Source organism: Oncorhynchus masou, chromosome 2 (assembly GCF_036934945.1).
Source record: "Oncorhynchus masou masou isolate Uvic2021 chromosome 2, UVic_Omas_1.1, whole genome shotgun sequence".
Classification (NCBI taxonomy): Eukaryota; Metazoa; Chordata; class Actinopteri; order Salmoniformes; family Salmonidae; genus Oncorhynchus; species Oncorhynchus masou.
In genome coordinates, this window is record NC_088213.1 from 13,999,227 (window position 1) to 14,021,128 (window position 21,902).

Below are 21,902 nucleotides of genomic sequence, written 5' to 3' on the forward strand. Positions count from 1 at the left end.
TCCTGGGGCATGGTCCTAGGGCTCAGGTCCTCCGAGAGAGAGAAGGAGAGAATTAGAGAACGCACACTTAGATTCACACAGGACACCGAATTGGACAGGAGAAGTACTCCAGATATAACAAACTGACCCCAGCCCCCGACACATAAACTACTGCAGCATAAATACTGGAGGCTGAGACAGGAGGGGTCAGGAGACACTGTGGCCCCACCCGAGGACACCCCCGGACAGGGCCAAACAGGAAGGATATAACCCCACCCACTTTGCCAAAGCACAGCCCCCACACCACTGGAGGGATATCTTCAACCACCAACTTACCATCCTGAGACAAAGCTGAGTATAGCCCGCAAAGATCTCCGCCACGGCACAACCCAAGGGGGGGGGCGCCAACCCAGACAGGATGACCACATCAGTGAATCAACCCACTCAGGTGACGCACCCCCTCCAGGGACGGCATGAGAGAGCCCCAGCAAGCCAGTGACTCAGCCCCTGTAACAGGGTTAGAGGCAGAGAATCCCAGTGGAAAGAGGGGAACCGGCCAGGCAGAGACAGCAAGGGTGGTTCGTTGCTCCAGAGCCTTTCCGTTCACCTTCCCACTCCTGGGCCAGACTACACTCAATCATATGACCCACTGAAGAGATGAGTCTTCAGTAAAGACTTAAAGGTTGAGACCGAGTTTGCGTCTCTGACATGGGTAGGCAGACCGTTCCATAAAAATGGAGCTCTATAGGAGAAAGCCCTGCCTCCAGCTGTTTGCTTAGAAATTCTAGGGACAATTAGGAGGCCTGCGTCTTGTGACCGTAGCGTACGTGTAGGTATGTACGGCAGGACCAAATCAGAGAGATAGGTAGGAGCAAGCCCATGCAATGCTTTGTAGGTTAGCAGTAAAACCTTGAAATCAGCCCTTGCTTTGACAGGAAGCCAGTGTAGGGAGGCTAGCACTGGAGTAATATGATCAAATTTTTTGGTTCTAGTCAGGATTCTAGCAGCCGTATTTAGCACTAACTGAAGTTTATTTAGTGCTTTATCCGGGTAGCCGGAAAGTAGAGCATTGCAGTAGTCCAACCTAGAAGCGACAAAAGCATGGATTAATTTTTCTGCATCATTTTTGGACAGAAAGTTTCTGATTTTTGCAATGTTACGTAGATGGAAAAAAGCTGTCCTTGAAATGGTCTTGATATGTTCTTCAAAAGAGAGATCAGGGTCCAGAGTAACGCCGAGGTCCTTCACAGTTTTATTTGAGATGACTGTACAACCATTAAGATTAATTGTCAGATTCAACAGAAGATCTCTTTGTTTCTTGGGACCTAGAACAAGCATCTCTGTTTTATCCGAGTTTAAAAGTAGAAAGTTTGCTGCCATCCACTTCCTTATGTCTGAAACACATGCTTCTAGCGAGGGCAATTTTGGGGCTTCACCATGTTTCATTGAAATGTACAGCTGTGTATCATCCGCATAGCAGTGAAAGTTAACATTATGTTTTCGAATAACATCCCCAAGAGGTAAAATATATAGTGAAAACAACAGCGGTCCTAAAACGGAACCTTGAGGAACACCGAAATTTACGGTTGATTTGTCAGAGGACAAACCATCCACAGAGACAAACTGATATCTTTCCGACAGATAAGATCTAAACCAGGCCAGAACTTGTCCGTGTAGACCAATTTGGGTTTCCAATCTCTCCAAAAGAATGTGGTGATCGATGGTATCAAAAGCAGCACTAAGGTCTAGGAGCACGAGGACAGATGCAGAGCCTCGGTCCGATGCCATTAAAATGTCATTTACCACCTTCACAAGTGCCGTCTCAGTGCTATGATGGGGTCTAAAACCAGACTGAAGCATTTCATATACATTGTTTGTCTTCAGGAAGGCAGTGAGTTGCTGAGCAACAGCCTTTTCTAAGATTTTTGAGAGGAATGGAAGATTCGATATAGGCCGATAGTTTTTTATATTTTCTGGGTCAAGGTTTGGCTTTTTCAAGAGAGGCTTTATTACTGCCACTTTTAGTGAGTTTGGTACACATCCGGTGGATAGAGAGCCGTTTATTATGTTCAACATAGGAGGGCCAAGCACAGGAAGCAGCTCTTTCAGTAGTTTAGTTGGAATAGGGTCCAGTAAGCAGCTTGAAGGTTTAGAGGCCATGATTATTTTCATCATTGTGTCAAGAGATATAGTACTAAAACACTTGAGCGTCTCTCTTGATCCTAGGTCCACGCAGAGTTGTGCAGACTCAGGACAACTGAGCTTTGAAGGAATACGCAGATTTAAAGAGGAGTCTGTAATTTGCTTTCTAATAATCATAATTTTTCCTCAAAGAAGTTCAGGAATTTATCACTGCTAAAGTGAAAGTCATCCTCTCTTGGGGAATGCTGCTTTTTAGTTAGCTTTGCGACCGTATCAAAAAGGAATTTTGGATTGTTCTTATTGTCCTCAATTAAGTTAGAAAAATAGGATGATCGAGCAGCAGTAAGGGCTCTTCGGTACTGCACGGTACTGTCTTTCCAAGCTAGACGGAAGACTTCCAGTTTGGTGTGGCGCCATTTCCGTTCCAATTTTCTGGAAGCTTGCTTCAGAGCTCGGGTATTTTCTGTGTACCAGGGAGCTAGTTTCTTAGGAGAAATGTTTTTAGTTTTTAGGGGTGCAACTGCATCTAGGGTATTGCGCAAGGTTAAATTGAGTTCCTCAGTTAGGTGGTTAACTGATTTTTGTCCTCTGGTGTCATTGGGTAGACAGAGGGAATCTGGAAGGACATCAAGGAATCTTTGTGTTGTCTGTGAATTTATAGCACGACTTTTGATGTTCCTTGGTTGGGGTCTGAGCAGATTATTTGTTGCAATTGCAAACGTAATAAAATGGTGGTCCGATAGTCCTGGATTATGAGGAAAAACATTAAGATCCACAACATTTATTCCATGGGACAAAACTAGGTCCAGCGTATGACTGTGACAGTGAGTGGGTCCAGAGACATGTTGGACAAAACCCACTGAGTCGATGATGGCTCCGAAAGCCTTTTGGAGTGGGTCTGTGGACTTTTCCATGTGAATATTAAAGTCACCAAAGATTAGAATATTATCTGCTATGACTACAAGGTCCGATAGGAATTCAGGGAACTCAGTGAGGAACGCTGTATATGACCCAGGAGGCCTGTAAACAGTAGCTATAAAAAGTGATTGAGTAGGCTGCATAGATTTCATGACTAGAAGCTCAAAAGACGAAAACGTCATTTTTTTTTTTTGTAAATTGAAATTTGCTATCGTAAATGTTAGCAACACCTCCGCCTTTGCGGGATGCACGGGGATATGGTCACTAGTGTAGCCAGGAGGTGAGGCCTCATTTAACACAGTAAATTCATCAGGCTTAAGCCATGTTTCAGTCAGGCCAATCACATCAAGATTATGATCAGTGATTAGTTCATTGACTATAATTGCCTTTGAAGTAAGGGATCTAACATTAAGTAGCCCTATTTTGAGATGTGAGGTATCATGATCTCTTTCAATAATGACAGGAATGGAGGTGGTCTTTATCCTAGTGAGATTGCTAAGGCGAACACCGCCATGTTTAGTTTTGCGCAACCTAGGTCGAGGCACAGACACGGTCTCAATGGTGATAGCTGAGCTGACTACACTGACTATGCTAGTGGCAGACTCCACTATGCTGGCAGGCTGGCTAACAGCCTGCTGCCTGGCCTGCACCCTATTTCATTGTGGAGCTAGAGGAGTTAGAGCCCTGTCTATGTTGGTAGATAAGATGAGAGCACCCCTCCAGCTTGGATGGAGTCCGTCACTCCTCAGCAGGTCAGGCTTGGTCCTGTTTGTGGGTGAGTCCCAAAAAGAGGGCCAATTATCTACAAATTCTAACTTTTCGGAGGGGCAGAAAACAGTTTTCAACCAGCGATTGAGTTGTGAGACTCTGCTGTAGAGCTCATCACTCCCCCTAACTGGGAGGGGGCCAGAGACAATTACTCGATGCCGACACATCTTTCTAGCTGATTTACACGCAGAAGCTATGTTGCGCTTGGTGATCTCTGACTGTTTCATCCTAACATCGTTGGTGCCGACGTGGATAACAATATCTCTATACTCTCTACACTCGCCAGTTTTAGCTTTAGCCAGCACCATCTTCAGATTAGCCTTAACGTCGGTAGCCCTGCCCCCGGTAAACAGTGTATGATCGCTGGATGATTCGTTTTAAGTCTAATACTGCGGGTAATGGAGTCGCCAATGACTAGAGTTTTCAATTTGTCAGAGCTAATGGTGGGAAGCTTCGGCGTCTCAGACCCCGTAACGGGAGGAGTATAGACCAGAGAAGGCTCGGCCTCTGACTCCGACTCGCTACTTAATGGGGAAAACCGGTTGAAAGTTTCTGTCGGCTGAATGAGCGACACCGGTTGAGCGTTCCTACAGCATTTCCTTCCAGAAACCATGAGAAAGTTGTCCGGCTGCGGGGACTGTGCCAGGGGATTTATACTACTATCTGTACTTGCTGGTGGCACAGACGCTGTTTCATCCTTTCCTACACTGAAATTACCCTTGCCTAACGATTGCGTCTGAAGCCGGGCTTGTAGCACAGCTATCCTCGCCGTAAGGCGAGTACAGCGACTGCAATTAGAAGGCATCATGTTAATGTTACTACTTAGCTTCGGGTGTTGGAGGTCCTGACGAATCGTGTCCAGATAAAGCGTCCGGAGTGAAAAAGTTGTGGGTGGAAAAAAAAAATATATATGTGTGTGTGTATAACAACAGTAATTAAAAAGTAAAAACCGTAAAATTGTCAGGTAGCAAAATAGGTTGGCAACAAAACGCACAGCAACTCGAAAACAGGTCTGCAAGTTGTGACCGTCTTGCTGAGGAGCTCAACCATGAGAAGGACCCACAAGCCCAACTGGATAAGGTCATTAACGAGGCAAAAAGGCTGGCTGAGGAGCTCAACCCAGAATGGGTAATGTAACAAGTCTTACATTACTGGTAATGTAACCCATATAGCTCCCATACGTGCACAAATATTCCCAAAACAACCCCAGCATTATGATATGTCATCTCTTTTTGTTTGTCAAAGTAGACCCCACGTGGCACAAATGTGAATTTAAACGTAGTCCATGATATTTATTTATTTTATTTCACCTTTATTTAACCAGGTAGGCAAGTTGAGAACAAGTTCTCATTTACAATTGCGACCTGGCCAAGGTAAAGCAAAGCAGTTCAACACACAGCAACACAGAGTTACACATGGAGTAAAACAAACACAGTCAATAATACCATAGAAAAATAAGTCTATATACAATGTGAGCAAATGAGGTGAGATAAGGGAGGTAAAGGCAAAAAAAAGGCCATGGTGGCAAAGTAAATACAATATAGCAAGTAAAACACTGGAATGGTAGATTTGCAGTGGAAGAATGTGCAAAGTAGAGATAGAAATAATGACCTGAACACTGGCATCAATGATATTGCCCATTGAGCTTGAGGCACAAGGGTGCAATTGTCAGCATCCTTGTGAACTTCTACACATGTTATCTGTGTGAGTGAACCAGAACGTGGGTCTACTGCAGGTGCCTTTCCTCAGCTGACAAATCACTTCACCTTATGTGAAAATAAAAGTCTTGCTTGTGGGAGACTTTTATTAGTGGACCAGCCAAGATAATTGAAATGCACTTTTTTAGGAAAAGAAAAAGACAACTACATCCAAAAGGCAACTACATCCACTTATGTTGGTAAGTTTCATCCCGTCTAGGTGTTTAATTTTATTGGTCCCTGATCTGACTTTTTCCTTTCAAACATACTGTATCATAGTATATCAAACGCTTGTTGCCATTCCATAGGCCGGTCTAGTACCATCTACCCACAGCACATAATACATTACATACAGGTCTGATCCCACCTTTCCCTGTCTCTAACTGTTGTCTGTCTCTGATGAAAATACATATTTTATAAAAGGAGAGTCAAAACTCCAGCAAATCTTCTGAATTAAAAACCTTTTAATTACTTTTTTTTTTAGCTCCAAGGGCCAGTACATCAAGAGACAGACGAGTGCAACATTTTGGGCCAGTCACTGAGGAAGAATCAGGTATTGATGAGCGATTGACTATATTAACCTATACATTAACCTATACAATTCCTTGTTATTCAGTGGCCTTGTAATTCATTTATTGTATTTTTATTAAAGCTGTAATTGGTAGTTGAAACAATAACAAAGCACACTCCCCTCCCCTGTTTTGGTTAAAAGCTGAGTGATGGGGTAGTTGGAAATGTAACCACTTTCAATTTATATACAGAGCTATGGATTCAATAACTTACCATCAATGTTATTGAAATAATACTTATAACCATATTTTAAGGCTAGTGTTTTTTTTTACATTTACATTGTTTGCAAACATTGACTAAAAAAAGCTTATAGTTTGGATTCTGATGGGGTACGACAGTTGAATTAAACTCATGAGGCATTAATAAGTTATAATCTTCAAGAATCAATGGGTACATATCGTTAATATAAGTCCAAAAATGGCTTTATCAACTTCTGAAGGCCCCTTTAAGTCTAATCCTTTTTTGCATATCTTATTTTAGAGACAAGGACCAGTGGATTGGAATCCACTCCAGTTTTCAACATTGATGAAGAAATAGGTATGTTTAAATAGTTCTACTATCAAAATTGTCATCATCTTGGTGTTACTGAATTGTACTTACCTCCGCTGTACCCGCACCCCACCATACCCGTCTGCACATTATGCCCTGAATATATTCTACCACGCCCATAAATCTGCTCCTTTTATTCCTTGTCCCCAATGTTCTAGGCGACCAGTTTTGATAGCCTTCAGCCGCACCCTCAACCTACTCCTCCTCTGTTCCTCGGGTGATGTGAAGGTAAACCCAGGCCCCGCATGTCCCCAGGCACCCTCATTTGTTGATTTCTGTGATCGAAAAAGCCTTGGTTTCATGCATGTCAACATCAGAAGCCTCCTCCCGAAGTTTGTTTTACTCACTGCTTTAGCACACTCTGCCAAACCTGATGTCCTTGCCCTGTCTGAATCCTGGCCTAGGATGGCCACCAAAAATTTTGAGATTTCCATACCCAACTATAACATTTTCCGTCAAGATAGAACTGCCAAAGGGGGAGGAGTTGCAATCTACTGCAGAGATAGCCTGCAAAGTTCTGTCATACTTTCCAGGTCTATGCTCAAACAGTTCGAACTTCTAATTTTAAAAATGGATCTCTCCAGAAATAAGTCTCTCACTGTTGCCGCCTGCTACTGACCCACCTCAGCTCCCAGCTGTGCCCTGGACACCATCTGTGAATTGATCGCCCCCCATCTCGCTTCAGAGTTTGTTCTGTTAGGTGACCTAAACTGGCATATGCTTAACACCCCGACAGTCCTACAATCTAAGCTAGATGCCCTCAATCTCACACAAATCATCAAGGAACCCACCAGGTACAACCCTAAATCCGTAAACATGGGCACCATAATTTACATTATTCCGACCAGCTTGCCCTCCAAATACACCTCTGCTGTCTTCAATCAGGATCTTAGCGATCACTGCCTCATTGCCTGTATACGCTACAGGTCCGCGATCAAATGACCACCCCTCGTCACTGTCAAACGCTCCCTAAAACACTTCTGCGAGCAGGCCTTTCTAATCAACCTGGCCCGGGTATCCTGGAAGGATATTGACCTCATACCATCAGTTGAGGATACCTGGTCATTCTTTAAAAGTAACTTCCTCACCATCTTAGACAAGCATGCTCCTTTCAAAAAATGCAGAATTAAGAACAGATATAGCCCTTGGTTCACTCCAGACCTGACTGCCCTCGACCAGCACAAAAACATCCTGTGGCGAACTGCAATAGCATCGAATAGTCCCCGCGATATGCAACTGTTCAGGGAAGTCAGAAACCAATACATGCAGTCAGTCAGGAAAGCAAAGGCCAGCTTTTTCAAGCAGAAATTTGCATCCTGTAGCTCTAACTCCAAAATGTTCTGGGAAACTGTCCATGGAGGCTAGGTAACACGGTCACCACCGATAAAACCGTGAAAATCGAAAAATTCAACAAGCATTTCTCAACGGCTGGCCATGCCTTCCTCCTGGCTACTCCAACCTCGGCCAACAGCTCCACCGCCCCACCCCCCGCAGATACTCGCCCAAGCCTCCCCAGCTTCTCCTTTACCCAAATCCAGACAGCAGATGTTCTGAAAGAGCGGCAAAACCTTCAAATCCCCAAGCTGACAAGGTACAAATCTGTCGTTCTGCCCCTGAACAGGCAGTTAACCCACTGTTCCTAGGCCGTCATTGAAAATAAGAATTTGTTCTTAACTGACTTGCCTAGTTAAATAAAGGTAAAATAAATAAAAAATAAAATAATCGATAAAAATCAGTACTGTGCAGCCGTCTTCATCGACCTGGCCCAGGCTTTCGACTCTGTCAATCACCATATTCTTATCGGCAGACTCAGTTGCCTCGGTTTTTCTAATGACTGCCTTGCCTGGTTCACCAGCTACTTTGCAGACAGAGTTCAGTGTGTCAAATCGGGGGGCATGTTGTCCGGTCCTCTGGCAGTCTATGGCGGTACCACAAGGTCCAATTCTCAGGCCGACTCTTTTCTGTGTATATATCAATGATGTTGCTCTTGCTGCGGGCGATTCCCTGATCCACCTCTACGCAGATGACACCATTCTGTATACCTCTGGCCCTTACTTGGACACTGTGCTATCTAACCTCCAAACGAGCTTCAATGCCATACAATACGCCTTCCGTGGCCTCCAACTGCTCTTAAACGCTAGTAAAACCAAATACATGCTTTTCAACCGTTCGCTGCCTGCACCCACACGCTCGACTAGCATCACCACCCTGGATGGTTCCGACCTAGAATATGTGGACATCTATAAGTACCTAGGTGTCTGGCTAGACTGCAAACTCTCCTGCCAGACTCATATCAAATATCTCCAATCCAAAATCAAATCTAGAGTCGACTTTCTATTTCGCAACAAAGCCTCCTTCACTCATGCCGCAAAACTTACCCTAGTAAAACTGACTATCCTACCGATCCTCGACTTCGGCAATGTCATCTACAAAATAGCTTCCAAAACTCTACTCAGCAAACTGGATGCAGTTTGTCAAAGTGCCATCCGTTTTGTTACTAAAGCCACTTATGCAATCCACCACTGCGACCTGTATGCTCTAGTTGGCTGGCCCCCGCTACATGTGAGCAGCTAACCGATCGCTGCAGCTGTACATAGTCCATCGGTATATAGCCCACCCAATTTACCTACCTCATCCCCATACTGTTTTTATTTTATTTACTTTTCTGCTCTTTTGCTCACCAGTATCTCCACTTGCACATGTTCATCTGATCATTTATCACTCCAGTGTTAATCTGCTAAATTGTAATTATTCACTCCTATGGCCTATTTATTGCCTACCTCCTCATGCCTTTTGCACACAATGTATATAGACTCATTTTTTCTACGATGTTATTGACTTGTTTATTGTTTACTCCATGTGTAACTCTGTGTTGTTGTCTGTTCACACTGCTATGCTTTATCTTGGCCAGGTCGCAGTTGCAAATGAGAACCTGTTCTCAACTAGCCTACCTGGTTAAATAAAGGTGAAATAAATACAAATATTTAAAAAAGTACTGCATTACATCTTTATTTTGACAGTGATGCAACATTTTTAAAATGTGGCTCAAGTCTCCAGAATTTCAGATCAAATTTTTGATATGAGGTTACAGTACAGAATGGTACCTTTTATTTCAGGGTATGTTCAGACTTTCCTGATTTATCATTTAGAAATGAAAGCCCTTTATATGTCTAGTCCCCCCCCCCCATTTGAAGATGTCAAGTATTTGGACACACATCACTTAGTGGGTTAAAGTTGTCAAACGTGTAATATTTGGTCCCATATTCCTTGCACACAATGACTACATCAAGATGTTCTATTCTTACTTACAATAGAAGTGACTACAACATGACACATTATTCACCATTCAGTTCCTATTGGGCACAATATAATCTGAAATAACCAAAACAAGCTGTACACGTTTGTAGATTCACAAGCTTAATGTAGTCATTGTGTTCTAGGAATATGGGCCCAAATAATAAACATTTGACAACTTTAATACATACATGAAATGTGTCTAAATACTTATGACATTGTCAAATGGTAGGGCTAGTTGCAAGTTGTATTAGTCGTATGTACAGGATATGGATGGTAACACCATCCAACGAAATGCTTACTTGCAGGTTGCTTCTCGACAATGCAATTCAAAATGCTGGAGTAGAGACAAATTCAACATTTTAGCTACACTGTCCAAATACATATGGTGTTGAGTGTACAGTATATCCTCAATTCATTCTAGGAGATCCTGACCCTTTATTATGCAACCAATACAAATGTCTGTTTTATTTTAATGCTGCACTATGCAGAAATCGCCCCGCAATGTCATGGTAGCTAATATCAACTGTTTGAAGCTGTTGTACAAAACCAAAGTAAAAGACTCAATAACAAAACTTAGGAACGGGAAGCATAGAAATAACGCACACTGTAGAACAGATCTACAGCTTCTTAGACTTGCTTTCAAATCGAATTATGATCTGTAACCAACATTTCTATGTGAATTTGGTCATGCCACCCAAAATTTTCCATATTGCCACTTTAACTACAAGGTCTATGCACTGCAAGTTAACTGCAATTGGGTGTAGCACTAGGATTAGCCTGTAAATACAGTCACAGGAATGTCAATGTTCTGCAGATTTACCTCCTCTGAAGATCTATTGGAAAGAATTTTGAGAATAGGGAAAATCGTTTATCCCGGATGCACTGGACACTGAAACAATAAAGGCACCAGAACATGAATAAAGTTAGCAGGACAGTCATTTGCATGATTCATTTTACATCTCTGCCTAGCCTTAGACTACACTCTTAGAAATAGTTATTTGGCTGTCACCATAGGATAATTTTTTGGGGTTCCTTAAGACAAAGGGTTCTACATGGAACCCAATAGAGTTCTAACTGGAACAAAATATGCTTCTACCTAGAACCAAAAAGGGTTCTCCTTTGGCGACAGCTGAAGAACCCTTTTGGAACCCTTTTTTCTAAGAGTGTACAGTATGCCTGCCTCCTAAAAAGTAGGGGACCATCAATCACTGGAATTGTTTTATACATTTATTAAAAACTTGAAGTTATTGACATCATTAACATCATTAACATACATGAATAAACAATATAATTATATATATTATATTTCCTCTTCCTTGGTAGGATGGGGTTGGATGGGATTGACTGTGTCATGCGCAGCAGGTTGGAGGGTTTTTTGAGGGTGACAGGACTTTCCCCCCATCTTCTTTGGTTCGGTTTGGGTGTAGCTGGTCTCCTGGGCCGTGGGGCATATCGGGGGTTCAACTTGTTTGGAGGTGGGGGTGTCGCTGGTCTCCTGGGCCGTGGGGCATATCGGGGGTTCAACTTGGTTGGGGATGGGTGTGTAGCTGGTCTCCTGGGCCGTGGGGCATATCGGGGGTTCAACTTGATTGGGGATGGGGTGTAGCTGGTCTCCTGGGCCGTGGGGCATATCGGGGGTTCAACCTGGTTGAGGATGGGGGGTGTAGCTGGTCTCCTGGGCCGTGGAGGATATCAGGGGTTCAAGAGACCAGCTACACCCCCAGGAGACCAGCTACACCCCCATCCTCAACCAAGTTGAACCCCCGATATCCCGCAGCTCTACAATTTTACCCCTGATGTCCTTACACAGCTCTCTGGTCTTGGCCATTGTGGAGAGGTTGGAGTCTGTTTGATTGAGTGTGTGGACAGGTGTCTTTTATAAAGGTAACGAGTTCAAACAGGTGCAGTTAATACAGGTAATGAGTGGCGAACAGGTGGGCTTCTTAACGAAAAACTAACAGGTCTGTGAGAGCCGAAATTCTTACTGGTTGGTAGGTGATCAAATACTTATGTCATGCAATAAAATGCAAATTAATTATTTAAAAATCATACAATGTGATTTTCTGGATTTTTGTTTTAGATTCCGTCTCTCACAGTTGAAGTGTACGTATGATAAAAATGACAGACCTCTACATGCTTTGTAAGTAGGAAAACTTGCAAAATCGGCAGTGTATCAAATACTTGTTCTCCCCACTGTATATATTCCATAAGTCAATGGTGCCACCTGTCAATGATTTTAGAAGGCAGGATGATTAAAATGGTTTCACTGTCACCTCCAGACGTGGTTAGGATGATCTGATCACAATGCTTCTTTTAATCGTCTACACCTGTGTGAAAATGTGGGTACAATCAGACTGTGGACAAGATCAGGACATGTAATGCATGTTAGAACCAGGTATAAACAGGGCTAAATAGAGGTAAGAAGGGCTCAAGGAAAGGGTGTGATGTGTGAGTATGAAATCAAATTTACTTAAAGCCCTTCTTACATCAGCTGATATCTCAAAGTGCTGTACAGAAACCCAGCCTAAAACCCCAAACAGCAAGCAATGCAGGTGTAGAAGCAAGGTGGCTAGGAAAAACTCTGTAGAAAGGCCAGAACCTAGGAAGAAACCAGAGAGGAACCAGGCTATGAGGGATAGCCAGTCCTCTTCTGGCTGTGCCGGGTGGAGATTATAACAGAACATGGCCAAGATTTTCAAATGTTCATAGATGAACAGCAGGGTAAAATAATAATAAACTGGAGTAGCAGCACGGCCAGGTGGACTGGGGACAGCAAGTAGTCATCAGGCCAGGTAGTCCTGAGGCATGGTCCTAGGGCTCAGGTCCTCCGAGAGCGAGAGAGAATTAGAGAGAGAGAGAATTAGAGAGCATACTTAAATTCACATAGGACACCGGATAAGACAGGAGAAAAACTCCAGATATAACAGACTGACCTTAGCCCTCCGACAAAAACTACTGCAGCATAAATACTGGGGGCTGAAGGGGTCGGGAGACACTGTGGGCCCATCCGATGATACCCCCGGACAGGGCCAAACAGGCAGGATATAACCCCACCCACTTTGCCACAGCATAGCCCCCACACCACTAGAGGGTTATCTTCAACCACCAACTTACCATCCTGAGAGAAGGCCGAGTATAGCCCACAAAGATCTCCGCCACGGCACAACCCAAGGGGGCGCGCCAACCCAGACAGGAAGATCACGTCAGTGACTCAACCCACTCAAGTGACGCACCCCTCCTAGGGACGGCATGGAAGAGCACCAGTAAGCCAGTGACTCAGCCCCTGTAATAGGGTTAGGGGAAGAGAATCCCAGTGGAGAGAGGGGAACCGGCCAGGCAGCGACAGCAAGGGCGGTTCATTGCTCCAGAGCCTTTCCGTTCACCTTCACACTCCTGGGTCAGACTACACTCAATCATAGGACCTACTGAAGAGATGAGTCTTCAATAAAGACTTAAAGGTTGAGACCGAGTCTGCGTCTCTCACATGGGTAGGCAGACCATTCCATAAAAATGGAGCTCTATCGGAGAAAGCCCTGCCTCCAGCTGTTTGTTTAGAAATTCTAGGGACAGTAAGGAGGCCTGCGTCTTGTGACAGTAGCGTACGTGTAGGTATGTACAGCAGGACCAAATCAGAAAGATGGGTAGGAGCAAGCCCATGTAATGCTTTGTAGGTTAGCAGTAAAACCTTGAAATAAGCCCTTGCCTTAACAGGAAGCCAGTGTTTCTCTGTTTCTTGGGACCTAGAACAAGCATCTCTGTTTTGTCCGAGTTTAAAAGTAGAACATTTGCAGCCATCCACTTCCTTATGTCTGAAACACAGGCTTCCAGGGAGGACAATTTTGGGGCTTCACCATGTTTCATCGAAATGTACAGCAGTGTGTCATCCGCATAGCAGTGAAAGTTAACATTATGTTTCCAAATGACATCACCAAGAGGTAAAATATATACTGAAAACAATAGTGGTCCTAAAACGGAACCTTGAGGAACACCGAAATTTACAATTGATTTGTCAGAGGACAAACCATCCACAGAGACAAACTGATATCTTTCCGACAGATAAGATCTAAACCAGGCCAGAACTTGTCCGTGTAGACCAATTTGGGTTTCCAATCTCTCCAAAAGAATGTGGTGATCGATAGTATCAAATGCAGCACTAAGATCTAGGAGCATGAGGACAGATGCAGAGCCCCGGTCTGACACCATTAAAAGGTAATTTACCATATACATAAGTAAGTTTCATATACATTGTTTGTCTTCAGGAAGGCAGTGAGTTGCTGTGCAACAGCTTTAACTAACATTTTTGAGAGGAATGGGAGATTCGTTATAGGCCGATAGTTTTTTATATGTTCTGGGTAAATGTTTGGATTTTTCAAGAGAGGCTTTATTACTGCCACTTTTAGTGAGTAGGGTCTCTATCCACCGGATGTGTACCAATTTTTTATGTTCAACATAGGAGGGCCAAGCACAGGAAGCAGATCTTTCAGTAGTTTAGTTGGAATAGGGTCCAGAATGCAGCTTGAAGGTTTAGAGGCCTTGATTATTTTCATCATTGTGTCAAGAGATATAGTACTAAAACACTTAAGTGTCTCCCTTGATCCTGGCAGAGTTGTGCAGACTCAGGACAACTGAGCGTTGGAGGAATACACAGATTTAAAGAGTTGTTTCGTCATTTGCTTTCTAATGATCATGATCTTTTCCTCAAAGAAGTTCATGAATTTATCACTGCTGAAGTGAAAGCCATCCTCTCTTGTGGAATGCTACTTTTTAGTTAGCTTTGCCACAGTATCAAAAATACATTTTGGATTGTTCTTATTTTCCTCAAATAAGTTGGAAAAATAGGTTGATCGAGCAGCAGTGAGGGCTCTTCGATACTGCACGGTACAATCTTTCCAAGCTAGTCGGAAGACTTACAGTTCGGTGTGGTGCCATTTTTGTTTTTAGAGGTGCGACTGCATCTAGAGTATTGTGCAAGGTTAAATTGAGTTCCTCAGTTAGGTGGTTAACTGATTTTTGTACTCTGATGTCCTTGGGTAGGTAGAGGGAGTCTGGAAGAGCATCTAGGAATCTTTGGGTTGTCTTGAGTATTTATAGCACGACTTTTGATGATCCTTGGTTGGGGTCTGAGCAGATTATTTGTTGTGATTGCAAACATAATAAAATGGTGGTCCGATAGTCCAGGATTATGAGGAAAAACATTAAGATCCACAACATTTATTCCACGGGACAAAACTAGAGACATGTTGGACAAAACCCACTGAGTCGATGATGGCTCTGAAAGCCTTTTGGTGTGGGTCTGTGGACTTTTCCATGTGAATATTAAAGTCACCAAAAATTAGAATATTATCTGCCATGACTACAAGGTCCAATAGGAATTCAGGGAACTCAATGAGGAACGCTGTATATGGCCCAGGAGGCCTGTAAACAGTAGCTATACAAAGTGATTGAGTTGGCTGCATAGATTAGGCTGCACTGACTGACTGTTTCATCCTAACATCGTTGGTGCCAACGTGGATAACAATATCCCTATACTCTCTACACCCGTCAGTTTTAGCTTAAGCCAGCACCATCTTCAGATTAGCCTTAACGTCGGTAGCCCTGCCCCCTGGTAAGCTTAACATCCTTATCATTTATCGCCCTCCAGGTTCCCTCGGAGAGTTCATCAATGAGCTTGATGCCTTGATAAGCTCCTTTCCTGAAGACGGCTCACCTCTCACAGTCCTGGGCGACTTTAACCTCCCCACATCTACCTTTGACTCATTCCTCTCTGCCTCCTTCTTTCCACTCCTCCTCTTTTGACCTCACCCTCTCACCTTCCCCCCCTACTCACAAGGCAGGCAATACGCTCGACCTCATCTTTACTAGATGCTGTTCTTCCACTAACCTCATTGCAACTCCCCTCCAAGTCTCCGACCACTACCTTGTATCCTTTTCCCTCTCGCTCTCATCCAACACTTCCCACACTGCCCCTACTCGGATGGTATCGCGCCGTCCCAACCTTCGCTCTCTCTCCCCCGCTACTCTCTCCTCTTCCATCCTATCATCTCTTCCCTCTGCTCAAACCTTCTCCAACCTATCTCCTGATTCTGCCTCCTCAACCCTCCTCTCTTCCCTTTCTGCATCCTTTGACTCTCTATGTCCCCTATCCTCCAGGCTGGCTCGGTCCTCCCCTCCCGCTCCGTGGCTCGACGACTCATTGCGAGCTCACAGAACAGGGCTCCGGGCAGGAAATGGAGGAAAACTCGCCTCCCTGCGGACCTGGCATCCTTTCACTCCCTCCTCTCTACATTTTCCTCCTCTGTCTCTGCTGCTAAAGCCACTTTCTACCACTCTAAATTCCAAGCATCTGCCTCTAACCCTAGGAAGCTCTTTGCCACCTTCTCCTCCCTCCTGAATCCTCCTCCCCCTCCCCCCTCCTCCCTCTCTGCAGATGACTTCGTCAACCATTTTGAAAAGAAGGTCGACGACATCCGATCCTCGTTTGCTAAGTCAAACGACACCGCTGGTTCTGCTCACACTGCCCTACCCTGTGCTCTGACCTCTTTCTCCCCTCTCTCTCCAGATGAAATCTCGCTTCTTGTGACGGCCGGCCGCCCAACAACCTGCCCGCTTGACCCTATCCCCTCCTCTCTTCTCCAGACCATTTCCGGAGACCTTCTCCCTTACCTCACCTCGCTCATCAACTCATCCCTGACCGCTGGCTACGTCCCTTCCGTCTTCAAGAGAGCGAGAGTTGCACCCCTTCTGAAAAACCTACACTCGATCCCTCCGATGTCAACAACTACAGACCAGTATCCCTTCTTTCTTTTCTCTCCAAAACTCTTGAACGTGCCGTCCTTGGCCAGCTCTCCCGCTATCTCTCTCAGAATGACCTTCTTGATCCAAATCAGTCAGGTTTCAAGACTAGTCATTCAAATGAGACTGCTCTTCTCTGTATCACGGAGGCGCTCCGCACTGCCAAAGCTAACTCTCTCTCCTCTGCTCTCATCCTTCTAGACCTATCGGCTGCCTTCGATACTGTGAACCATCAGATCCTCCTCTCCACCCTCTCCGAGTTGGGCATCTCCGGCGCGGCCCACGCTTGGATTGCGTCCTACCTGACAGGTCGCTCCTACCAGGTGGCGTGGCGAGAATCTGTCTCCTCACCACGCGCTCTCACCACTGGTGTCCCCCAGGGCTCTGTTCTAGGCCCTCTCCTATTCTCGCTATACACCAAGTCACTTGGCTCTGTCATAACCTCACATGGTCTCTCCTATCATTGCTATGCAGACGACACACAATTAATCTTCTCCTTTCCCCCTTCTGATGACCAGGTGGCGAATCGCATCTCTGCATGTCTGGCAGACATATCAGTGTGGATGACGGATCACCACCTCAAGCTGAACCTCGGCAAGACGGAGCTGCTCTTCCTCCCGGGGAAGGACTGCCCGTTCCATGATCTCGCCATCACGGTTGACAACTCCATTGTGTCCTCCTCCCAGAGCGCTAAGAACCTTGGCGTGATCCTGGACAACACCCTGTCGCTCTCAACTAACATCAAGGCGGTGGCCCGTTCCTGTAGGTTCATGCTCTACAACATCCGCAGAGTACGACCCTGCCTCACACAGGAAGCGGCGCAGGTCCTAATCCAGGCACTTGTCATCTCCCGTCTGGATTACTGCAACTCGCTGTTGGCTGGGCTCCCTGCCTGTGCCATTGAACCCCTACAACTCATCCAGAACGCCGCAGCCCGTCTGGTGTTCAACCTTCCCAAGTTCTCTCACGTCACCCTGCTCCTCCGCTCTCTCCACTGGCTTCCAGTTGAAGCTCGCATCCGCTACAAGACCATGGTGCTTGCCTACGGAGCTGTGAGGGGAACGGCACCGCAGTACCTCCAGGCTCTGATCAGGCCCTACACCCAAACAAGGACACTGCGTTCATCCACCTCTGGCCTGCTCGCCTCCCTACCACTGAGGAAGTACAGTTCCCGCTCAGCCCAGTCAAAACTGTTCGCTGCTCTGGCCCCCCAATGGTGGAACAAACTCCCTCACGACGCCAGGACAGCGGAGTCAATCACCACCTTCCGGAGACACCTGAAACCCCACCTCTTTAAGGAATACCTAGGATAGGATAAAGTAATCCTTCTCACCCCCCCCTTAAATGATTTAGATGCACTATTGTAAAGTGGCTGTTCCACTGGATGTCATAAGGTGAATTCACCAATTTGTAAGTCGCTCTGGATAAGAGCGTCTGCCAAATGACTTAAATGTAAATGTATGATCGCTGGATGATTAGTTTTAAGTCTAATACTGCGGGTAATGGAGTCGCCAATGACTAGGGTTTTCAATATGTCCGAGCTAATGGTGGGAGACTTCGGCGTCTCAGACCCCGTAACGGGAGGAGTAGAGACTAGAGAAGGCTCGGCCTCTAACTCTGACCCGTTGCTTAATGGGGAGAACCGGTTTAAAGTTTCTGTCGGCTGAATGAGCGACACCGATTGAGCATTCCTACAGCATTTCCCCCCAGAAGCCATGAGAAAGTTGTCCGGCTGCGGGGACCGTGCGAAGGGATTTATACTACTATCTGTACTTACTGAAAAACGAAAAATATAAAAGGTAATTAAATAGTAAAAAATGTAAAGTTGTCAGGTAGCAAAGTAAGGTTAGCAACAAAACGCACAGCAGCAGGTAAACAAGTATGTGAGTGAGACAGCTGGTAATTGAGCGAGCAGGTGTTGCGTGTATGTGTGTGTGCGAGTGTGTGAAACAGAAGAGGTGTGTGTGAGAATGGTGGAGGGGGAGGTAAGGGTAGGCCATGGTGAAGAGGTGGGTTTTTAGGCGGGACTGAATGATGATGATGAACTCAAGAGTAACGGATGGCTTGAGGGAGGGAGTTCCAGAGCCTAGGAGCAACCCTGGAGGAGGCCCTGTCACTGAAACTCTGGAGCTTGGACCTGGGGATGACAAGGTGGCCAAATGTGGTTGAGGGGAGAGAGCATGAGGGCTGGTACTGTAGGAGAGAAGAAGGTCAGAGAGGTAATGGCTAGCAAGGTGGGGGAGAGCTTTTTAGGTCAGGAGGATCTTGTAATTAATGCGGTGGGAGACAAGGAGCCAGTGGAGTTCACAGAGGATGGGGGTGATATGCTGCCAGGATGATTTAGTGGGTTAGAAGATGGTCTGCTCAGTTTTGAACCATTTGGAGCTTATCGAGGGAGTTTGTGTTAGTGCCGGGGAGAAGTGAGTTGCAATAGTCTATTCTGGAGAAGATGAAAGCATGGATGAGAGTTTCAGCCGACAGGAAGGGAGGGGCTGACTTTGGCGAATTTGCATAATTGGAATCATTTGTTTTTTACATTCTGGCGGATGTGGTGGTTGAGGGATAGGGTCTTAAAGGTAGCCAAACATACATATTTCTGTCCAAATACCTTTCACAATTTCCTCATACAACCTTTGGATTGCTGCAATTGAGGTCTGATTCATCATACTACTGAGGACAGTGCAGTTGACAACAAAATGTTATCCTTCTTCCTCTTGCTGAGGGGGTACACCCCTACCTTGTGGAACCTATGTACATGGAATCATTAATGACAAAATAACTTTCAGAAACACAACAAATATCAGTCAAATAATGACATTTAGATTTAGTATTAAATGAGACAACAACGAGACAACAACAAATAAGTGCATAGGGCCTATCATTTCCCTAAGCTAGAAATGCAGAAATCTTTTTAGAGGAAAACATTAAAAAGCTTACCAGCTTGTTTGCTGCATTAAGCAAGGTTACATATCTTCCATGTTTCATTGTCTTATTTGCCCATTCATCTGTTGCCTTCATTTTCTGGGCCTCTAACTTGACCCTTAGCTGTATTTTCTGGGCCTCTAACTTGACCTTTAGCTGTATTTTTGCACCACAGAGCTTGCACTTCTTTGATGCTCCTCCTATTGATGTTTTACAACTAGGACACAGCTTACGGCTGGAGCCAGGAGCCATTCTGCATGAAAGGTGGATACGGAAGGGCCCGAAAATAGCCCTCTACACATAACTTTGACTGATGGAATACACCAGGGAGGTCCACTCTGGCATGGGGCTTGAATTGACAAGGAGAACTAGAGATAGTATAGTTTTTATCTCACAAACACTAGAAATTAATAAAGAGAGTTTGGCCAACTAAGGAGCTGACGTTGAGTTCACATTAAACATCAAGCCCTGACCCTTCTCAAACCCATTAAAGAAGTGCTATGTGTGTGTTTGAAGGGGACATGGGTTTCAATGACTCAATCATATGGGTCAGATCTGATAATGGACCTCGCCTGGTACTAAAACTAAGCCTGAGGCTTTAACATTACCCCACATGCCACACTGTAGCGTAATGTGTCATACTAACTGTTGACTACTATTGTAACCTAGATATAGGGAACCTGCCATAGCCTCAGGAGCATAGTGCAATGAGTGTCGTTAGTTGACAGATGAAACACCACCTGGGCCAGTGAGATTTGGGTACTTATTTTAATATACAAATTTGGAATAATCTCCTCCAGTTGGTTTGCATTTTTAAACTACAACCTGGTTTGGTTTTTGAAAACACAAGAAATGGGAAGAAAGCTGAATTAACTTACTTAAAAATGCAGCCAGAGGATGGATCAAGAGATCTGTATCGAGAGAGAGGTCTGAATAGATGGGTGGTGGGTGTGAAAGGTCTTTATTTGGAGCTGCAAAGTAAACAGAACACAACAAGTTTAGAATTGTATTTCACAGCTGTATATGTAGGATACTTATTTTGATAAACATTTTTAACTGAGCATTAAGATGTGCTTAATTTGTAAGTGGATTTCATCACAAAAACTACAGGTGATGTACAAAAATTTCACAGATCAGTGAAAATGCATAGTGGTTTGAGAAATGTTATAAAAAGCTATTAATCAATTTCCATAAGATTACATACTAGCGATTACAACCACATTGTTTTATTGCATACTTCACTTACCGGGAAAGAGGATGATCGCTGATTCGCATGGGAGGATCGGGTACGTTCTAATTTGCCTTCTTTGTTGAAGTCATGATGCTCATTTGTGTTGTAGGTCAACATACATATATTCTGCACAGAATAATAATATACATTCAAACTGCCTGGAAAAGAGTTTATTAGATTCATTTAATTTGATATTCTTATATAAACCGAACAACGTAGAAAGTAACCTCCTCTGCAGCCGACTGTGTTGACGACTGGGACGCGCTCTGCATTACATTGGGTTGAAGTTGCCTATGTACAGTACTGATCTTGGGTCAGTTTTCCTTTATTTTCTCGTACGACTTGGGGAGAGAAAGCAACATCACCCGCAATGGTTTTGATCGGCCAAAATATGTTTTCTGACTGCAATGAGCGCAACAACACCCACAAATATTAATTGAAATCAAGCATAGAAAACAGTATTTGCCATTGATAACGTATTTAAATGTTCTCTGGCAAAGAACCCAAAGACTGCCATTACTTTGAGTAATCTTTGAACGGGTTCAAAATGCCTACCTGTTGAATATCCTCTTGTCTGCAGCAAATAATTGTATAGGAAGAGTGGAACATTGAAAGAAATGTATTGGAATTAAACAGTAGGAAGCAGGTCTAGATATAGCCCGACGTCCGGCGCGCTATCGACTGTGCTGCAAAAGCATGCTCATGCATGCTTTCGATATCTACGCTTATAAACCCAGGATCTCCTTTCAAAGAGCGCGTCTTTTCTCAAATTCTGTTCAGCAAGTCTAAAAGAGTATATATAGGTGAAACCGATGTGAAATGACTAGCTAGTTAGCGGTGGTGGGCGCTAATAGCGTTTCAATCGGCGACGTCACTCGCTCTGAGACCTTGAAGTAGTTGTTCCCCTTGCTCTGCAAATGCCGCGGCTTTTGTGGAGCGATAGGTAACGATGCTTCGTGGGTGACTGTTGTCTGTGTGCAGAGTCCCTGGTTCAGGCCAGGTAGGGGCGAGGGGACGGACTAAAGATAAACTGTTAC

The 21,902-nt window shown here is 44.6% G+C and overlaps 2 long non-coding RNA genes across 3 annotated transcripts; one reads left to right on the forward strand and one right to left on the reverse strand.

Moving 5' to 3' along the window:
• The first annotated feature begins 4,162 nt into the window (after nt 1–4,162).
• LOC135555538 (uncharacterized) lies at nt 4,163–9,563 on the forward strand. The gene is made up of 5 exons (XR_010457880.1): nt 4,163–4,935; nt 5,654–5,704; nt 5,989–6,057; nt 6,555–6,611; nt 6,782–9,563. It is a non-coding gene; the product is annotated as an uncharacterized LOC135555538 (long non-coding RNA).
• An 8,493-nt stretch (nt 9,564–18,056) lies between these two features.
• LOC135553615 (uncharacterized) lies at nt 18,057–21,769 on the reverse strand. 2 transcript variants are annotated; one of them, XR_010457610.1, is made up of 5 exons: nt 21,421–21,769; nt 21,093–21,206; nt 20,881–20,991; nt 20,513–20,605; nt 18,057–19,459 (listed from the first exon to the last, which is right to left on the reverse strand). It is a non-coding gene; the product is annotated as an uncharacterized LOC135553615 (long non-coding RNA). The 2 variants fall into 2 exon arrangements; XR_010457609.1 differs by having other exon boundaries at nt 20,881–21,206.
• Between the last annotated feature and the right edge of the window lie 133 nt (nt 21,770–21,902).